Source organism: Anas acuta, chromosome 1, assembly GCF_963932015.1.
Source record: "Anas acuta chromosome 1, bAnaAcu1.1, whole genome shotgun sequence".
Taxonomy (NCBI): domain Eukaryota; kingdom Metazoa; phylum Chordata; class Aves; order Anseriformes; family Anatidae; genus Anas; species Anas acuta.
In genome coordinates this window covers 156,251,649-156,270,342 of record NC_088979.1, presented here as the reverse complement: position 1 = coordinate 156,270,342, position 18,694 = coordinate 156,251,649, and the positions used below count along the sequence as shown (strand labels likewise).

The 18,694-nt window shown below is 44.8% G+C and overlaps 1 protein-coding gene and 1 long non-coding RNA gene across 6 annotated transcripts in view; one reads left to right on the top strand and one right to left on the bottom strand.

The window, feature by feature from the left end:
- Positions 1 to 223: 223 nt before the first annotated feature.
- LOC137848644 (uncharacterized) lies at positions 224 to 6,315 on the bottom strand. The gene is made up of 2 exons (XR_011091459.1): positions 5,972 to 6,315; positions 224 to 4,633 (listed from the first exon to the last, which is right to left on the bottom strand). It is a non-coding gene; the product is annotated as an uncharacterized lncRNA (long non-coding RNA).
- A 245-nt stretch (positions 6,316 to 6,560) lies between these two features.
- The window catches only part of ATP2B1 (ATPase plasma membrane Ca2+ transporting 1), a 62,539-nt gene continuing 50,405 nt past the window's right edge, over positions 6,561 to 18,694 (top strand). Inside the window, exon 1 of one of the 5 annotated variants that reach the window (XM_068667916.1) lies at positions 6,561 to 6,698. The gene's annotated coding sequence lies outside the window, so the exon portion shown is untranslated. Of the gene's footprint in view, positions 6,699 to 7,712; positions 7,856 to 7,967; positions 8,210 to 18,694 lie in introns of those variants that run through there. The other 4 variants (XM_068667933.1, XM_068667897.1, XM_068667924.1 and 1 more) reach the window with 4 other exon arrangements.

Sequence of the window (18,694 nt, the reverse complement as noted above, 5' to 3'; positions counted from 1 at the left end):
CATGTATGAGGCCAGAATTAATGAGGAAAGTAACATGTGTTAGGTAACAAGATTCCAACAAAACTTACAGACACTTCACTGTTGGTTTATCATTTTTAAAGTTTTATTATTTTTCTAAATGTAATATTGGATGGAGCATTAGCTGGATATATTTTTAGATCATAATTTCCTTTTAAAGCAAGTTATCTTTATGTGTTTATTTTTACATTTATTTATTAAAAAAAAAAAAAAAAAAAAGAAGAAGAACAAAAATCTATTTTTGAAGGGGATTCTTGACACTTTTCTGAGTGCTAATATTTCACTGCACTTTGGCAGAGCACCAAAGACTTCAATAAAACCACATAGAGTTTGGAGGCAGACAAACATACAGTGATTAGAAGGATCAGAGATGATGTCTCACTATCACTGAAGTCCCAGAGCCATTTTCAAAACAGACTGTGGTTGTGCTGGCATTACCACATCACATCACAAATCTTATCCTTAACAAACTCTGTACACTATGTCCATTGTGGGACCCACATTCATTTTCTTCCCATGTCTGGCTGGTCCAAATACAAAGTACACAATCTCATGGGAGTTCATTCTAAACCGAGTCAGAACCACCACCTCCCAGCTCTGGAGGAACTGAAGCCGGCAGCTGTGTCCCACAAGCCTTCCACATGTGAACATCCTTTTCCTCACGGATAGCTCCACAAGAATAAGACATACTTCTTTCATGTCAAGACATACTTCATTCATGTCATTACTCAAGATCATGTCATTTACCTCATGAGGACTCAATTCAAGCTTCAGTGCTTTCCTAGAAGTTGCTAGCAAGTTGCATTAATTAAAAATTACTGCCAATCAATTATTTTATACAGATGGCCCTAATGGTGTTTTTTGCTTGTTTGTTTGTTTTTCTTTTGTCTTCTCTGCATATGTTGTCCAGTTTATTGACCACTAGAAAGTAATGGCTAGTAGATTAGGAGGATCCATAAAACAATGCAGACTGAAAAAGAGGTTCAGCTCAGTTAACCATTGTTAACCTTCCGTGAGTTGGATACTAAAATTTCAACTATTCACTTTTGCTTTAATTAAATATAAATAAATAAATTAATTAAAATAAATTAAAAGAAAATTAAAAGAATTAAAAGAAAAATAAACACTAAACTTAGACTGGCACACAGTGTTTTCTGGAGGTTGCAGCTTCTCACTGTTGACTATAGAGGAACCAGAGGTTACTAGTACAAATCTAGATGTATCCCTTTTAGATGTCTGTGTGAAGACGTGATTCCCACCCAACTGACAAGGGAAGAAATACCACATAACATTGGCCTAAATGTTGCAAATTAATCATCTGATGCGTAAGGTCTATGTTTTGGGTTTTGTTCTGTTTTGTTTTGGCTTGTTTTTTTTTTTTTTTTGGTTTTGCTTTGTTTGGCCAGAATTGTGAGAGAGGTATAACTTAGAAAAAAAATACTTTAAGCTGAAAAAAAATGGAAGGATGGAGTACATGACAGGAAAAGAGGTAAAGGAAGAGGAAGAGGGGAAAAAAAAAAAAAGAAGAGGAAGTTATGTAAGGGATCAAAGGGGATGGAAGAGTGTGGTTCATGGAACAGGGCCTAGGAATGTCCTACAAAAAGATCTCTAGAAAATCCCAAATTACTACCGCATCTTTTTCCGAAACTGCCCTATGCGATTGAGCCCTTGATTGGTTCACCTTTGCATTTTGCCCCACATTCAGCAGACAAGTATAAACACATAGATCACCTCCATTATAAAACAAAAGTTTCCCCTCTACTATTCTGTGTCCAGAGCAGATGATGGAGAGAGGTGACTCTAGTTGAGCTTGATTTAAATCTCCCATGCCCCAGTTCCATTATAAGTGTTTCTGCAGCTACCTGTAGAGCATGCATTCCTGCAGAGGCTGATTCATAAGAGTAAGTAAATAACACCAGATTCAATGTATAGAGCTAAAACATGCACAAATGTGCTACAACAGGAAAGACCATTAGATATGCTGTCAAGGACATGTCATACATTTACTACTAAATGTAGTCCCACAGATCAGCCACGGGTACCCCAGTGAAATGCTCTCAGTTGGCTTGCAATTCAAATGCCCTTGCAAGGATTTGAGGCTTTGAATGTGAAAAGCACTGAGCTGACCACATAGTGAAAGGGACTTGGTTGTGTTTAACATCAAGCTGAAATAAACACAAAAGATAAATAAGACTTTTATGGGATTAATTTTTAAATCCCTTTCAGTCAAAGGTATTTTTAGTAACCTAGGTGCGTCAGTTTTAGCAATTAGTAAGCATGTGCAACTTTTACTGAATACAGTCAGAAATGAAGATAATAAATCTGTCAATGTTTGGACTGCTACCATGTACAAAATATTTTTGTATCTTTTAATCCACTTCTGTCCTAAATCAAGCTGCCTTTTCTGCTGCATAACATGTCACGACCTGAAAATAACCTACAGCGGTCCTATTACTATATGTGTCTGTAACATGATGTATTTAAACTCTGGTGGTTCAATACAAGGCTTCCATGTTATCTAATTGACAAAAGGCAAGTTAGAGGAAAATGCTATTGATTTTTGTTCTACTAATAGATAACAGAAATATAGCTGATGTCACATTAACTCATTCAATTTTCCTCTGTTTCATGAGCTAATAAGGAACACTAAATTATTTGCAAACTTTGTTCCTTCTCACCTTTGCCTTCATAGCTGTAGTACTACCTGATAACAGAGACAATACCCCAGTCAACACTTTCCTTTTGTTATTAACCATCATCTAATTCACTAAGCGTACTGGTTTTAAACACTAATATAAGCATCTTATGTAATGATTTTACTATAATTTGCACTAGTATGTAGCATGATTAATATTAAGGGTTTAATACTATATATCTCATCTACACTTTTGCACAGATATCTAAATTTAGATCTTGACACAGATAATCTTTAAATCTGCAATTCATAGTCTAGAAACAATTATTTCTGAATAAGGCTCATAAGGCTTGTGTCCAAAGTTTTAAACTATGTATGTAAGATAGGTCATTATTATTATTTTTTTTAATGCAATTTTAAGCAGGTGGTATGTTTTTGTTAGCATCTTAAAAACAGACAAGATGATTTAGAGCTGTATCTGGTCAACAAAGAAAACAAATAATTTATTCAAATATGTTCCGGTCACTGTTTATCACTTGAATGATTAATTCTTGATTAAGGTAGTGGGAATAAGGTGGTGCATTTTTTCTGATACTCTTCCTTGAAGGAAATTCAGAATGGGAGCTATTAGCTCTAATGACTCTTAAATGTTTCAAAACCATCTTGAACAATCGCCAAGGGGCAGAAATGCTAATGTTTGCTGAAGGAACCCAAGGCTTAACTGAATTATCTATTTTCTTATCCAAAGGACTTTGAAGAAGCATTACTAAGAGACAATTTTTTGTTCTACTCAAGACAATTACCCAGCACTGATGAGAGAGAGGGGGGGCTATATTTACTCTTTCTAAAACTAATTTCTGTGAGTCAGGAGTGTGAGTCAGACTGGTCAGTGATGTTGATGTTAACCTCAGAGAGACAGAGCTTGGTTACCCGTGTTGCTTCTTATCTTTGGGGGGAGAGGGAAGGGAAAAATAAACAAAATACTTATCACTTGATCACAGAGCAGCATATCACAACATTGCAATTTATGAAACAGATACTCAGTCAGCGTGAATTGGAACAGGCCCACAACATCAGTGAACTCAATGGAGCCTCACAAACTAACATCAGCTGACCATATGCTCTTAAAGATAAGACCCTGACTTACAAAGCAACACATCTTAAAGCATCCACAATAGGAAAAATCAAAGGAACTAACACTTTTTGTTTCAGTGTGGCATTGTACATACCATGAACGCCCCAAAAGCACTTTTGCACCTTGTTAATAGCAACGGATATTCCCACATTTTGCATCATGGGATGACAGGAGAGCTGCCTGACATATCTGTATCCGTATCAAGGACAGGCGTGGAGGTAGGTGATGGCTAATTGCTCCAGGGAAATGGGTTACAGCAGTGTGATTTTTAACCAGTCTTCCTAGTCAATTGGACCAAAATGTTTCCAGGATATACCTTACTCAGGACTTTTGCCATTCTTTAGGAATTCAAGCACGAAGTGAGAAGTGTTTTGCCACTGGGGAGAAAGTAAGGAGGAACACTCCAAATTGGGAAAGCCCCATATAGGAAATGTCCTGGGGGTAGAGGTGGCTGGGTGATCACTGTATGTATTTTTGCGCTCTGCTAGCAGATAATTTGCAGAACACATTCATTCACCAGATACTTATCACTTTCTAAGAGGCATCCATGGTCACACTGTCTCATCATACCCATGCCTTTTTTTTTTTTTTTAATTTTTTATCATGAAAAGCGTCCCAAACTTGTTCTTTTCTGCTCTTTATAGCAGTATTAAGCATGGTTACCCTGCTCTCCTCTCTTTTTTCTTCTCTCTAATGCTTGGTCCAAGTCCTTTAATGGGCCAGATTGCAGGATTTTATACTTTGTTATTTTGATTCTTTGCATGTAGATGTTGTGCCTTTGTTCTCAAGATGTCTTTCTTCACTCTCTGGTCTGTGGCCATAATGCTACTGTGTTGTGGCAGCACCTGGAAAGAACATGTAAAGAAGAAACAGTTAATGTATAAAGTTCAGCTTATACTTTCTGATATACTTCAGATATCAGATACACGAAGAAGGGATTTGCGCAATAGCTCTTCCTTCTCACATTCATTTGTTTACTTGCTTTATCTTTCACCCTCCTGATCATGCACGTAAAACTAAAAGAAAAATATCTGAAGTGTTGTGAGGGAAATGGAATAGAGCACAAAGCTTCAACTATTTTGAGTTATATGTTTTTGCAGCAGGAAACCCATGATGCACAGTTCCTGAATAGTCAAGAGAAAGAACTGGGAGCTGATAAGCACACAAATGTCAGCAGATAGGCCTCTTTCCTAAGTGAGGGGCAATGGTGATATCAGGATGAATTGAGTGCTTTGCTTTTGTTTTGCAAGGTTATTGCTAGACTGTATGGGCTGATGGTAGAGCAATTTGGCAATGGTGACACCAAAAAGATTAAAGAAAGAGCAATTGTTTGCTAGCATGATCGTTGCCTCATCTTTCCTGCAAGAGGTTGCTGGGGCTGGTCCGAGGCAGGATGCTGAGAGGATGCAGCGCAGCCTCAGGGGTGGTCTGCAAGGAGTGGTGAGGCAAGACAGGGTTCAGACAGACAGACAGACGTGTGCCAGCCACCAGCTGGCACAGAGAGCAGCCAGACCTAAGTGAATAACTTCCACTCATTCCTGCATTGACGCAGCTTGAACAGGATCAGCTTTAGCAAGGTGGTCAGGAAAGCGGTTTCAAAACCAATTTGAGTTTAGATCCATGCACAAAGTTCGTGTGTTCTCTACCTTCTTGTTCTGGGTCAAGCCCATTATGCAATTTTGCCCAAGGGCTCCTAGTTCATAATAAATAAATAAATAAATAAACGAACAAACAAACCAAAAACAGCAAGATGGTCACTCAAACCTTGGCCACCATACTCATATTTGACCAAGTATTGCAACAATCCAAATACACCAATTCATGTTGTGTTAAAACTCTAATAATAAGTAGATCAGATTCAGGCAATCCACTTAAATTCTCCATGACACATTTTCTGCCTCTGTAAAAATGTATGATATCGTTGGAGGTTTGGTCACAGAATGAGTTGAGCTATTGTCATTGATTTGTCAAGTCTGGCCTTTCCAAATTCCCTGCAAACCACGCTGAATTTTCCTGAAATGGTAATGTTTCCTCAAAAGATAAATGAAATATTTCCAGAAATATTCCTTTGTGCATCTTGGTTTTGCTTGCTAGATATGACTGGTGACCTAAATTACACGGAATGCTTTGTGTTTCTCAATTACATGCCTTAACCTTTAGAAATAAGACAAGTGCCTACTTACAAAAAGCATGAAGAATATTGTAGCTTGAGGATTAAGTTGAAAAACATTTTGAAATTCCGAGGGAGAAGATTCTGTAGAGCCAGAGGAAATTTCTTCTTACTTTCAAGCAATGTGTTTATGTTTTTATACTGTCCTCGTACAAAAGATCAAGAGGAACATTAAATAATTATTTTGTGCCATGAAAAATATGTCCACTTGGAGCATTCTACTATAACAGCGTTGCAAAAAATGAATGTTGATATATGTCCCTCTGACCATGGCTTCCTTCCTTCAAAGACAACCAAGGGGAGTTATTCCCATCTGGTAGGTGAAGAACTGAAGCATAGGCTACTTAGCTTCCCTGGAGAGAAGAGGAAGCAGGTACAGACGTACCCAAACTGCAATGCGTTAAGCACATCATCTCCTTCTTAGCTGCACCAAAGCTAATTTTGTCTGCCCGAGAGCTGGCAGATATGACAGATCTGTGCACAACAACACCTCTTGTCAAGCTGTATGGAGAATTGCAGCTCCAAGCAGCCAGGGAAGCCTCGCCGAGCGCCAGCGATCCGTGCCGAGGAGGGTGCTGAGCTGCGGGCAGAATGCACGAGAACCTGGCTCGCGTGTGCTCACGCAGCCCCATAGTCTCCTCCTGGGGAGAAGCGCAAGAACGAGTCTCAGCAGAGCAGCCTGCGGTGTTGCTCACCTCGGTATTTTGATTTTTTTTCAGTCGACCTCTAGATATGTGGAGGTAAGGCGGTATTTTTAGCACCATCCCAAACGGGCAGGAGCCAATTACTGCTCACGGTGTCTCTGACTGCCTCGCCTGAGCGAGGAGGGAGATGGGGCAGGGACTCAGGTAGGGGAGGGGGGAGAAGGAGGCACGGCAGCCACGCCGCCAGGGCGACCGATTTATCTGCCGGTGCCGCGGGCTGCTCAGCGCTGCCTTCGCCCTGCCGCCGGACCTCCCCCGGCTCTGCGGCACCCGGGGGGGGCTGCAGCGGGAGCGCTGGGCGAGGCGGGCGTGCGGGGAGCAGCACGACCTGTGGGGAGCCGGGGGTGTTCAGGGCCGGCCGCGGGGCCTGGCAGCACCCAGCCAGAGGGTGCGGGCGCCGCGCTGAAGCAGCCAGGCTTTGGTTTCATTCCCCGTTCCCCCAGTGCTGCCCCGGCCCCCCCGGCTGCGGGCCGTTAGGGCGCCTCACGCGGTCACCCCCCCCCCCCCCCCGCGCCTCCTCCACAACGGCTCTCGCAGGCCGGGGCCGCCCCCAGGCCCGCCACGCGCGGCGGGCAGGCGAGGCGCGCACACGCGGCCGGGCGCGCACACGCAGAGGCGCGCGGCCGCCCGGCCCCGCCGCGCCGCGCCCCGCCCCTCGGGAGCCGCCGGTGGCAAAGTCACCGTCCCGCCGAGCCCGCCGGCCTCCATCAAACGCCGCGGCCCCGCCCCGCGACGTCATGGAAACAAGCGCGTCACCCACCGCCAGCCAATAGCGGCGCCGCGGGGGCGTGGCCTCCGCGCCTCGTCCCGCCCCCTCTCCTCCTCCTCCCCCCCCCCGTGGAGGAGCCGCCGCGCCGCGGGGCCCCCCCCCTCCCCTCCCCGTGCGTCACGTGACCGGCGGCGGGCACCGGCGGGCGCGGGGCGGGGCGGGGGCGGTGGCAGCGGCGGCTGAGCGCGGGAGGTGGGGAGGGAGGGGGGGAGGCGGCCGGGGGGCGGTCGCTCCGCGCCGCACCGCATCGCCCCGCCCCGCCCCGCCCCGCCCCGACCGGCGGCGCCCGGCTCCCGTAACGGTCGCCGCGCGGGGCTGGGGCTCTCCGCGGCGCTGCCCGGGGCGTGCGGCAGGCGGCGGGCGGCCGGGGACAGAGAGAGCCAGGAGAGAGAGGAGAGCGGGAGGCGACCCGCGGCTCCTGCCGGTGAGCAGGCGACGGGGGCGGGGCGGGCGGTGCGCGCCCCCCCCCTCCCCTTCCTTCCCCTTCCCCTTCCTCCGCCCCCGCCTCCCCCGGCGCCCCCTCCCCGCCGCGGCTCGGTTCCCCGCTCCGCGCTCCCCCCGCCCCCTTCCCCTCCCCCCGCGGCCGCAGGGCGGGGGCGGCCGCGGGCAGGGCGGGGAGCGCGGGGACCTTGTGCGCTCGGCGGGCGGCGGCGGCGGCACCGGCAGCAGCAGCGGCGGCGGCACCACCACCGCCGGCAGCAGCAGCGGCAGCAGCAGCAGCAGGTTCACGGGCGCCTCGCCTCGTCCCGGCCGGCGGGGGCGGCCCCGCGGCGCCGAGGTAAGCGCGGTGGCGGCGGGGGGCGCCGCGCCTCCGCCCCGCTCCTTCCCTCCCGCCCCGCTCCGCTCTGCTCCGCACAGGCGCGGCGGTGGCGGTGGCGGTGGCGGCGGCGGCAGGTGCAGGCGCTCGGCGGGGCCGCTCCGCCGCGGGGGGCTGCGGGCCGCCTCCGAGCCTCCTTCCCCGCGAGCCTCCCGCCGCAGCCGGTAACCGGAGCGCGCACCTCGAGCCGGGGCGCGCCGTGACCTTGAGGGCAGCGGATGCGGGGCTGCGGCGCGGCGGCAGCGCTGCCCCCCGGGGCCGCCCCCCGGTCGCCGTGTGCTGCGCGGCCCCGATGCAGCCGCACCGGCATCACTCTCCCCCCGTTCACCCCCCCCCCCCCTTCCCCACCGCCGGGCACCGCGGGCCCGGCATCCGCCGCCCGGGGCCGGGATGCGGCTGGCGGAGCCGCCGGGGCGCTGTGGATCGGGAGTCTGAGCGCGCGTCTGAACGCGCCGGCTCCGCTTCGCTTCCCGAAATGTGCCGCAGGGGGGTAGATGCGCGGCGCCGAGGGCGTTTCGGTGTCGTTTCGGCTCCCCCAGCACGGGAACCCCACCGGTAATGGTCTGTGCGTGCCGGCTGCCAGCTCCGCTCCAAGGGGTGCAGCCGGCGGCGACCCCCCCGCGCCGCGGCCGTGGGGACGCGTTGGCAGCGGCAGCGCCCGGTCGGGGGCGAGGGGCCGGGTGGGCATCCAGGGCACGGCCCCCAGCCCGTCCCCGCTCCGGGTCCCGAGCCGGGGGGAGCCGGGAGATGTGCCGGGCATCGCCAGCAATCTGCGGTCCGCACTTACCTGCTGCGGGAGCAGTGCGGCGCAGCGCGCCCAAAAGCTGCCGTATCCCCTAAATGCGCCTGGATCCCAATGGGCTTGTGTCGGAATGGGATTTTTAGGTGGTTAAAAAGGGCTCGCCTAGGTAACTCGCCAACCTCCGGTTCGTCATATAATGTATGAGAAGGTGGTAGTGCTGGCCATAGCTGATGGGTTTTTATTTTTCCCTGTTTGTTTGAGCTTTCTGAGGATTTGTTCCAAACACCACAAATAGTGAATTCCAGCAGAAGTAAACTTGTGTATCTTTAAACTATTGACTTTGTTGGCAGGAATAGCTTCCAACGTACTAGAGCTTTAATACTTATGGCATAATGAATGGAAACTCTCTTCGTGTCAGTGGAAAAAGTGGTCACTGAATTCAGTCAGGGAAAAAAAAAAAAGCTTGTACACTTAAATGTAAAATTTCTGGTCTGGAAGAGCATTGTTAGGTTGTTTGGTGTATCGCAGTTCTCTCTGTTCGTTATGGTAACCCACCCAGGTTGGGTTATTTGGAGAAAACAAGGGTCCTGTGTTACACACAGGTGCTTGTAGGTTTTTTTGGTCAGTATTGCTGTCTTGGTGCTGAATTGCAACGTTACTTGTTCAGGTCGTTCAGAAGGGAATGCTGCTTGTGATGTGGGAAATTAAAACGATACAAGGCAAAAGTAATTTTTCTGTCAGCGTGGCCATGCTCTGCATACACGCAGTGACTCAGTATTGCATATTAAGCAGGCGTTGTGTTTGGGAATTTCAGGCGTAGACCAGACGAGTGTCACTTCAGCATGGGTTCAACTACAGGTCTTGGTTCCTTACAGACTCGAGTTGCATACAGATAATGGCATAAGCAAAGGATCCCTACTTGCACTGTATGAACTCAACTAATAATCTGGGACTGATTCTACCAATTAAAATGCTCTGCTGCCTAATGCTGGAATCTCATTTAGAAAGTGACTCTTTCGTGGACCGCAATACAGAACCTCTGTCAGCTGTTGGAGTTGTGACCCTTTAAATCGTGTTGTGGAAGCTTAACAGGAAGCACAGACAGGCTTGTAAATATCTTGCAGCTCATAGTCATAAAGGTCTAGTAATTACTTTTTTTTTTTTTAACTGCTTGAGATTGTTCAGAGAAGAATATGATAAAATGGAAACAGTCATAAAATGAAGATAGTGAGGAGGAAAAGAAATGTGTCCACTGAAGCAATATCAAAAAAATGATGCTTTGGAAGACTTGACTTTGCCACCATTTAAGATTTTAGAGCTGGGAACTCAATATTAACTGATGAGTTCAAAATGGACTTGGCAGAGCAATCAATAACATACTGTAGCAAGCAAGTCTCCCTTGACATAAGGGTGGACAAGATAACCTAAAGTATCTTCTAACTCAAATTTCTTCCGTTAAGGTAGACTAAATATTAATGGCACTGAGCATTCTTTACCACTGAAATGTGACCTCAGTGATGTCTTTCAGTGTTTGAACTGTTTATTTTAATATACATTCTCTTCCATTTTTAAAGGGAAAATAATGCCAGTGCAGCAAGGATGCATATTTTGCTCGAAGTCAGCTCTCAGTTAGCAAAATTTTATCTAATGCAGATTAATGAGCAGCCGTGATTAGCCCAGGGCACGCCAATGTAAATTTTATTTTTGAGAAATAAGGAAGACTACTTCAATCTATAGCAGATTATTTTGGTACAGAAACACATGCTTACTTTCCTCCAAAAGGATCAATAAAATTGTAGTCATGTTCTTAAATTTATGCTCTTAAGTATTCCTAATTTTTTCTAAAATTAATAATAAGGAAGAAACCCAAGCTTCTGTTCAGGAGATAGTGATCTCTTTTTTTTTTTTTTGAGTATTTTAATTAAAAATCAGATAAAATCTAGATATTACAGTATTGTCTAAAAAGCTAAGATAAGCTCTTCTTCCTAGCTTGCTGTAGTCCAGGCAACAGTCTCAAGTAGGTTTATTTTTTGTGTTCATCCTGTTGATGTTTTCCTTGAAGGTACCATTTTTGTTTCTCATTAAGAAGTTAACAGATTGTCTGCTGTACTCCTTGTTCTTCAAAAGTAATACTGTCGCCTGTTTAAAAAAAAAAAAGTGAACCTATGATGATTTATGTAGAGGAAGAGTATTTCTCACGTGTGCTAATGATTAGTTGCTAATCTAACTGAAAATGGCTGGTCTTCAGGTTTGGATTTCTGTACTATTAAATAACTAATTTTGTTACTAACATTACTTTTTCCCTAACTTTGGCTTCAAATAGTGGATAAGATCGTGTTCATTGATCGCATGGCACAACAATAAAAAGTAAGGATCTGAGTTGATGAAACCCCCACCAAATGTTCATATCCACCTGTAAAGAGCAGAAATGTGCCCGGCGTCTCTGAAAGGGGGCACATGCATCCAGAAGATAGAAGCAATAGCGATAATTAGAGTAGAAGGATACTAGATAGGAGGAATTTCTGGGAGTTACCATGTACAATGAAATCAACAGGCAGAAAATTAGACGGACCCACTGTTGCACCTTTCCAGACCGAACACAAATACATGGAATTGTCCAGTTCCTATTTTACTTCTAAACTATCAATCTTTCAAATGCAGTTTATAAAAATGAGTTTCTAGTTTTCATGACAGGTTTTGTTTCATATGAACAGTAAATTTGAGGGATCTGCCTCTTCAAGCTATTCATATTCCAGTAAACATTATGAAAGTGATTTCTGCTGCCACTTATAAATCTTATTCTAAATGACAGATGACAGCGGGAGGTGTTATTAGTTTAATTTTGGTGAATTGCAAAGTAGGCATGAGGCTTTCTCAGTTGGTATTTCGAAGGTCTGGTGGGAGAAGAAATGTAAAGAAAATGTAGGAGGTGTTTTTAGGAAAAAAAAAAAAAGGCCAGAAATGGCTCTAAAAATAAATCCAAATTCTTTTTCTCCAATAATAGATAAGATATAAGCACATGTTACAAGACAAATAACATCTGCCCTGTCTTGGGGATACATGGGGGAGAATGGATTGAGGGAAGAAGATACATCCTTCTGTTAGCGCTGTTGCCAACTGCAGTGTGCAGTTAAGGAGCATGTAGATAAATTTTGAGGATGACAGGGTTGATGAGCTTTGCTGCTGGTCACAAAGTCTGGGTCGTTTTGCCATTAAAAGAATGATTGGTGTCTTCTCAGCACAAGGGGGTAATGTTGGTTTATTGATGGCTTTTTCTTTTTTTCTTTTTTGGTTCCGCTGTGGAAAAGAAACCCAAGTAAGTTCTTGCATGACCTTTCACTTACAGTTAACTTCAGTGGTCTACGTGTCTCAGTCTTTCAATATTGCTTACAAGTTGGATGCTGCCTTCGTTCCCAGTGAGCACAGGAAACATCATGTTCTCAAAACGCACTTCTGCGGAGCCTATCGCTTGTAATCTGCTACCCTTACTTGTGCCCTTATATTCACAGAAAGATAAGGTGGCAGTAGGGAATACAACACTATTAGGTTCTGACCACTTGGTGTACAGTGTCTGGACTATGAAGAAGAGGCCTGAGATGCACCATGTTCTGAATTAGTTGGTAGTGTCAACCCCCTTCTCAAGGTAAACAGGGTGATTCAGCCACTCTTATTGGTTGTAACAGAGGAACTAGTGTGCCAACTCCTGTTCTTAGCCCTGCCATCACAGTGTTTATCAATATGGTGATAGGCACTGTACATAAAAATAAATACACGCACGCTACAGTTACTTTAAGCATCCATGCAACTTCCTGGGATTTAACCTAGGTTTCATAGTTGCGTGTTCTCTTTCTGACTCTCATGTCTTTATTTAAACTGAAATTTTGGTATTTATTTTAAGGTTCTGAGTCTGAGGTGATCTTGATCATCTTTAAAGTACATGTACCAGTGAAAAAAGATTGAATGCCCTTTACCCTGGAGTAAAAGATGTGCCTTATAAAAAGGTCACACAGCCTTTTTGACATATTATTTGACAACTGACTATCTTGTCTGCATGGCTTTTTCAAGATTGCTGCTGTGTGTGTGCAAACATGAGAATGTGTTGCTTGTGGTTTCGACTATGGCTTCCTGAGCAACTGCATTTTTAATGAAATCAAGACTTCTTGCATATTGCACGATAAGATTTCTCAAATAATAATAATAATAAAAACAACACATGAAACCAAAAAACACACCCACAAAAATACCCACAACCAAAACTCACCACCAACAAAATGAAAAGCAACAGTACATGATAAAATAAGTTTCATCTGCAAAGCCAGTCACAATATTTATCTGGCTTTGAAACAAATTAAAAACAACTGATACCTCCTTCTGGAGAAAGGTGGAAGAACAGAGACATCAGCTGTGCACAATGGAATGTTTCTGCCATCAAAAGGAATAGCCAGAGTGCTCTGCTCTTAATTGGTGTAAGGAGCTTAGCAACTAGCAGTTAAGAAGTTTTGTGGCTACTGCTAACTTTTTTTAGGAAACCCTGTAGAATATAATAAAATGTTAGGAGGACGGCCACTGTGACTCTTCAGAAGTTTAGAGAACGCTTACGTGGTAAGTGTTCCGAGAAATGTCTGTCAAGTTCTAAACAAAATACTTACTAATAATTTCTGTTGAGATGGTTGATTACTTATATTTTTTGTTATTATTCTGGAGCTACAGCATCCTTGTATCATGGCCTTCTCCAGCTGCTGTGTTGATCATCATAATCAGAGACTGTGAGGACAGTGAGACAACCATTTCTGTTCTCTCCTCTTTAGCCTGTCACCACGAGTAGAAAGTTTGGTGGGGTGGCAGAGGTGATCGGGTGGCTGCGTTGGTTTCTACAGCATTCTGAGTTGCTCTATACTTTTCTTCTCGTTTGTGCTACACTGACCCTTTGGCTCACTGCACCAGTACTTGTGCTGGACAATCCTAGTGCACAAAATAGGCTCCCCATGGCATGAGGTGGGAGGCACAGCTCATAGGATGGAAGCAGTGTGAGTATCCGAATAGCTGCTGTGTGAATGTTCTTCCTTGTGTAGCTGTCAGGTGAAACTGCTTGCTAGAAAGTAGCAACCTTTTCACATAAAAGAGCTTGAAGTTACTGTTCTGATAGCAGATTGGAAAGTAGTTGGAGTGCTGGCCATGAACTAATGGCTTTCCAGAAAAGATTCTTTGGATCTATCCATAAAGATCATTGCCCTAGGTAAAATATTAAAGAATATTGCAACCCATTTGCTGTATGCCTCAGTGGTTTCTTATGCTGTAGAGGAGGAAATGAGGAACTGTTTGTCATACTGTGCACCTGGGCTTGCTTTCTGAGGCTTTGCTTGGATAAGATGGAGGGGATAGAAGCAAGAAATGAGTAGAAACCATGACAGGTATGGTTAGCCCTTATGTTATCTGAGAAAGGGTGGTATTTTCGAATCTCTCCTGGCTGTTTAGATGCAGTAGAGACTAAAGTAGAGACTAAAGACTTAATATGCACGTTGAGCAGGAGTTTTTTCACTTCCCTATATGTGCTGCTGCTATTGCCGTTGAGTCACTTTGTGCTTAAATTGTTTCACACTGGTTGGGTCTGCCAGTTTTGTCCTTCACATGGGAACGAAGCTGGTACACAACTTTGAAACCTATGGATAATAATGCAAATCAATACTTAAATCAGTGCAGTATTTAGCATCCACACCTTGGTGAGTTTGTGTGAAACATAAAATAATTGAATCTGACTAGCAGTGTCTGTGCCAAACAGCTTTAAAATATATACATATATATGTATTTGGGAAGCTGGAGACTGACAGCTGGAGAGGGTAGGGAAGGCATTCCAGCACTGGTAACGCACCGATTCCAGCTGTCTTTCTTCTGCTTTATTAACAGCTCAGGTCACTTCAGCTTGTGTTCACCTACTTCAGCTCTGAAATCCATGTAGTTGTGACAGCTCCTTCACATCCTGCAATGAGATTGCTTTGCAGAGTGAAATGCCTCAACGTCTTCATGAAGTCCTGTTTCAGCAGTGTATTTTGATAGCAGGTGCATCTGGCTGTGGGGACTGCAGATGTAGGGGCTCATTTCTGAACTGAATCTGTACATCTGAAGTTCATAGTAAAGCACTCAATTATCTAAAATTTGAGAGAAGCATGGTCTATTGTTTTTTTGTTTCTGTTAGTGGAAGTATTTGTAGTGGATCTACCCATAAAATGGAGATGGCTTCTCAAAGCACACACTGTTGTACAGGTGCCTTTTGAAATAGTGCATAGCCATTGAGTAGTGCATAAAGCTATCTGAGTATGAAATAGTGTATAAAGCGGTGGCATGGATGTCATCTACTTGTGAGTGAGCAGTTTGTGTGGATTTCTTTCCACTGTCCAATAATGGCACTTCTGACTCTGGACAGCAGCTTCGAGAACCACCTTCCAAAAATTCCTCAGAAAAGGTTGTCTGCATTGTCCTGACTATGTGAAGTTTGACATCCTAAAGCTACAGTATGAACTCTGGCTGCTTCAAAGCTCAGAAAATCAGTTCACCAGATGGAACAATAGAATAGGTGGAGGGTATTAATTTATGTTTTCTGTTGAGATAGTGCAGTAGCATTTTAATTGGTGGACTGATCAATCCAAAAACTGAATTGCTGTATTTGTATGGACCTGAAGTTTTATATTCTCATTCTATTGCTGAATATAAGGCTAAACAAATGAATGTGGGGAATAAAGCTATATTATTAATCTTAGTCAAAATGGTTTGAACTGCCCAAAGTAAATACAGTGTAATTTGGTCATAAAATAGGCCTGTTGTGAGTTTCTGATAGGTGTTGCCAAAGGTACCTCCTGAACACGATTGAGCTGACAAAATGAAAACACTACTGAAAGACCTTCTTCCCTGCAGTGGCTCAGAATAGCTGGAAATGGTGACGTGTGTCCAGTAGTGGGCTGAACTAGCAGGGCTCCTAGGCAATCCAGATCCCTCTGGGTGAAGGTAGACAAAGTTGGGGCTGTCCTGGGCGTTGCCCATGTCAAGTGTCTGCCTTGCTGCAGTGGAACAATGCAGATCCAAAGGAGTAGATTATGTCCTGGTGGTATAACACGCCTCTGCCTTGAGAAGCTCAGCAAAGACACACATGATGCCCTGCACCTTGAGTGCAGCTGCTCTGTGTGGCAGTTCAGGTCAAGGGCCCTCTGGTTAGGGAGGATGTCTGTGGGAAAGGTCTTGGGCATCTTGGGCATAGTCCTATCTGGTACCTAAAGGAGACCTACAGGAAGTCTGGGGAGGGACTGTTTACAGTGAGCGTTGTGATAGGGCAAGGGTAATGGTTTTAAACTATAAGAGGGTAGATTGAGATTAGATATAAGGAGGAAATTCTTCACTTAGAGGGTAGTGAGGCCCTGGCACAGGTTGCCCAGAGAAGCTGTGGGTGCCCTGTCCCTGGAGGTGTTCAAGGCCAGGCTTGGGAAACCTGGTCTGGTGGGAGGTGTCCCTGCCCATGGCATGGGGTTGGGATTAGATGGCCCTTCCAGTCCAAAGCATTCTTTGATCTTTCCAGACAAGTGGGTTTGGAGTCCGCAGAGCGCTTGTGTGCTGGTGAGGACTAACCTGCCTTGGGCTGTGTTAGCCAGAGCATGGTCTGTGGGTGCAGAAAAGAAGTGATTGCCCTCAGTGTGCTTGCAGGCAGCATCCAAAATGGTGTCATGTTTTGCATGTCTCTGACAAACAAGAGGCCAGGAGAACGTCAGTAAGCCACTTAGGGTTGTGTGTGGTGGTATGTGAGGAGAGGCTGAGAAGGGTGACTGTGCTCAGGACTGTGGATTACCACTGGTCTTCGGTGCAGTGTTACGGAGAAAGTGCAGTCTTTTGCCAGGGTGAGCATGTGGGTGAAGAGGAGCTTCCATGGTTGTCTTGTGCTGTTGAGGTTTGTGCTGCACTGGGAGGGAACAGTCTCCACCAGCATGTTGACCTTCAGAAGTAGCCGCATGCATTGCTTCTGTCTTCTTGTCACTAATTCTCATCTAGGTCTGTTCCCTGACCTTGTGGTCAGGTGAGCATTAGAGCCAGCACACGCCAGGGCACAGGGCTATACCTTCTGGCAGCAGCCTGCGTTCAGATATTCCTAAACTAACTGTGAAACCACATCCTTACTCTCACATGTGCCTGCTTTTACATGGTAATGTATCTGCTCAATATGCTAATTCAGCGAGCTGGCTGCCGTTAACATTGGTAGCGCAATCCTTGCCCCTTACATAACCACCTCAACAACTGAAACCAGTCACTCCAGGCCCCTTTTGCTGCTGAGCAGACATAAGCACTTCCAAGATGAGATTCATGTGACTATTTTAGATTGTGTCCTAGATAGCTTCTGCTGAAAGATTAAATTCAGCTCTAATTTATCCATTTCCTATTTAAAAGGGAAAAAAAAAAGCAGCCTGGGGTTCATACTTCAGATAGAATTGTTACCGTTTGTTCAGGTGGATCTCACACATGGTGGTAAGAAAGAACAAACTTTTAACAAGTGTAATTCAAATAACAGACTTCAATGCATCTGTCCCCGTGGTGAAAGGAAAGTGGGATGGCGAAGGGCAAAACTTAAGAGTTGTTTTCTAAAAACTAAAATTTTCATCTGCTACATGCTGTCTATTACTAATTAAGTACTAAATTTAAGAGAGTGATTAATACTGGAATTAGTAATTGTTCAGCAGTATACTAAATATAAGGTGTTAAGCATTTCAAGTTAAAAACAGGTAACTAAACTTCTGCAGATACTTAAATATGGCTACTGTGATTTTAAAATGTACATTTTGGAATTTGCTGTAGATACTTATCCAAGAAGAAAAGTACTATATACATACCAGTGTTTTATTATTTTTTTTCAGAGCTTTTTTTGGACCCCATCTATTTCACCAATGGATAACATTGTATGTTACTGATTAGAGTGCCAGTCTGAGTTGTGCAAAAGGGTATTATAAACACAAAGATGTGCTACTACTAGGATTTTAGGAGTAATACAGAAGCTTGAGGTGAAGTACATTCAGCTGTCAGTGAGACAGTCTTAAGTCCCTTGAAGTCTTCCTTTTTCTAATTTGTGTCTCTTTTTTAAGATACTAAATATTATTAAAGATATTATTACTTTGGAGCTTAATGAGATGCCAGTTGCAAGTTGAAATACAGTTGTGGTATTATGTTAAACAAATAAATTGCTCTGTGAATTTGTGGCATTAACCTTGCTTATACCAGCTGTCTGACTTCATAGTCATATAAATTCAGTAATGTCTTTTTAAAAACAGCTTTTCTGAGAGTATAGTTTCACATTTGCGTGACTTAAACAGGTTCTGCATAGCTCTGTCTCCTGTTTTGAACTGGCACTCATACGAGCTTATCAGTGTAGTGAGCCTGGTTATAGATCCAGTCTGCCTGAAACCTACATTTTTCCTGTATTGATCAGCTTCCTAATCAAACTTGTTCTGCATCTGCCAAAACTCTCCACTTTCATGAGACGAGTAATTTCGGGAATGAAAGGATAATCAGGGTGGTTGGGACACATCTTGATCCTTGGACATTACCTTTCTTGTGACAGAAGAGGCAGCAATTTTTGTGCCGCTACATGAAGTGTGCTGTGCATCCTGTCCACAATCCTAGGAATAGGATAGTGAGAGCAAAAAGGAAGTGGTGCTTGAGCCCTGAATTTTGAA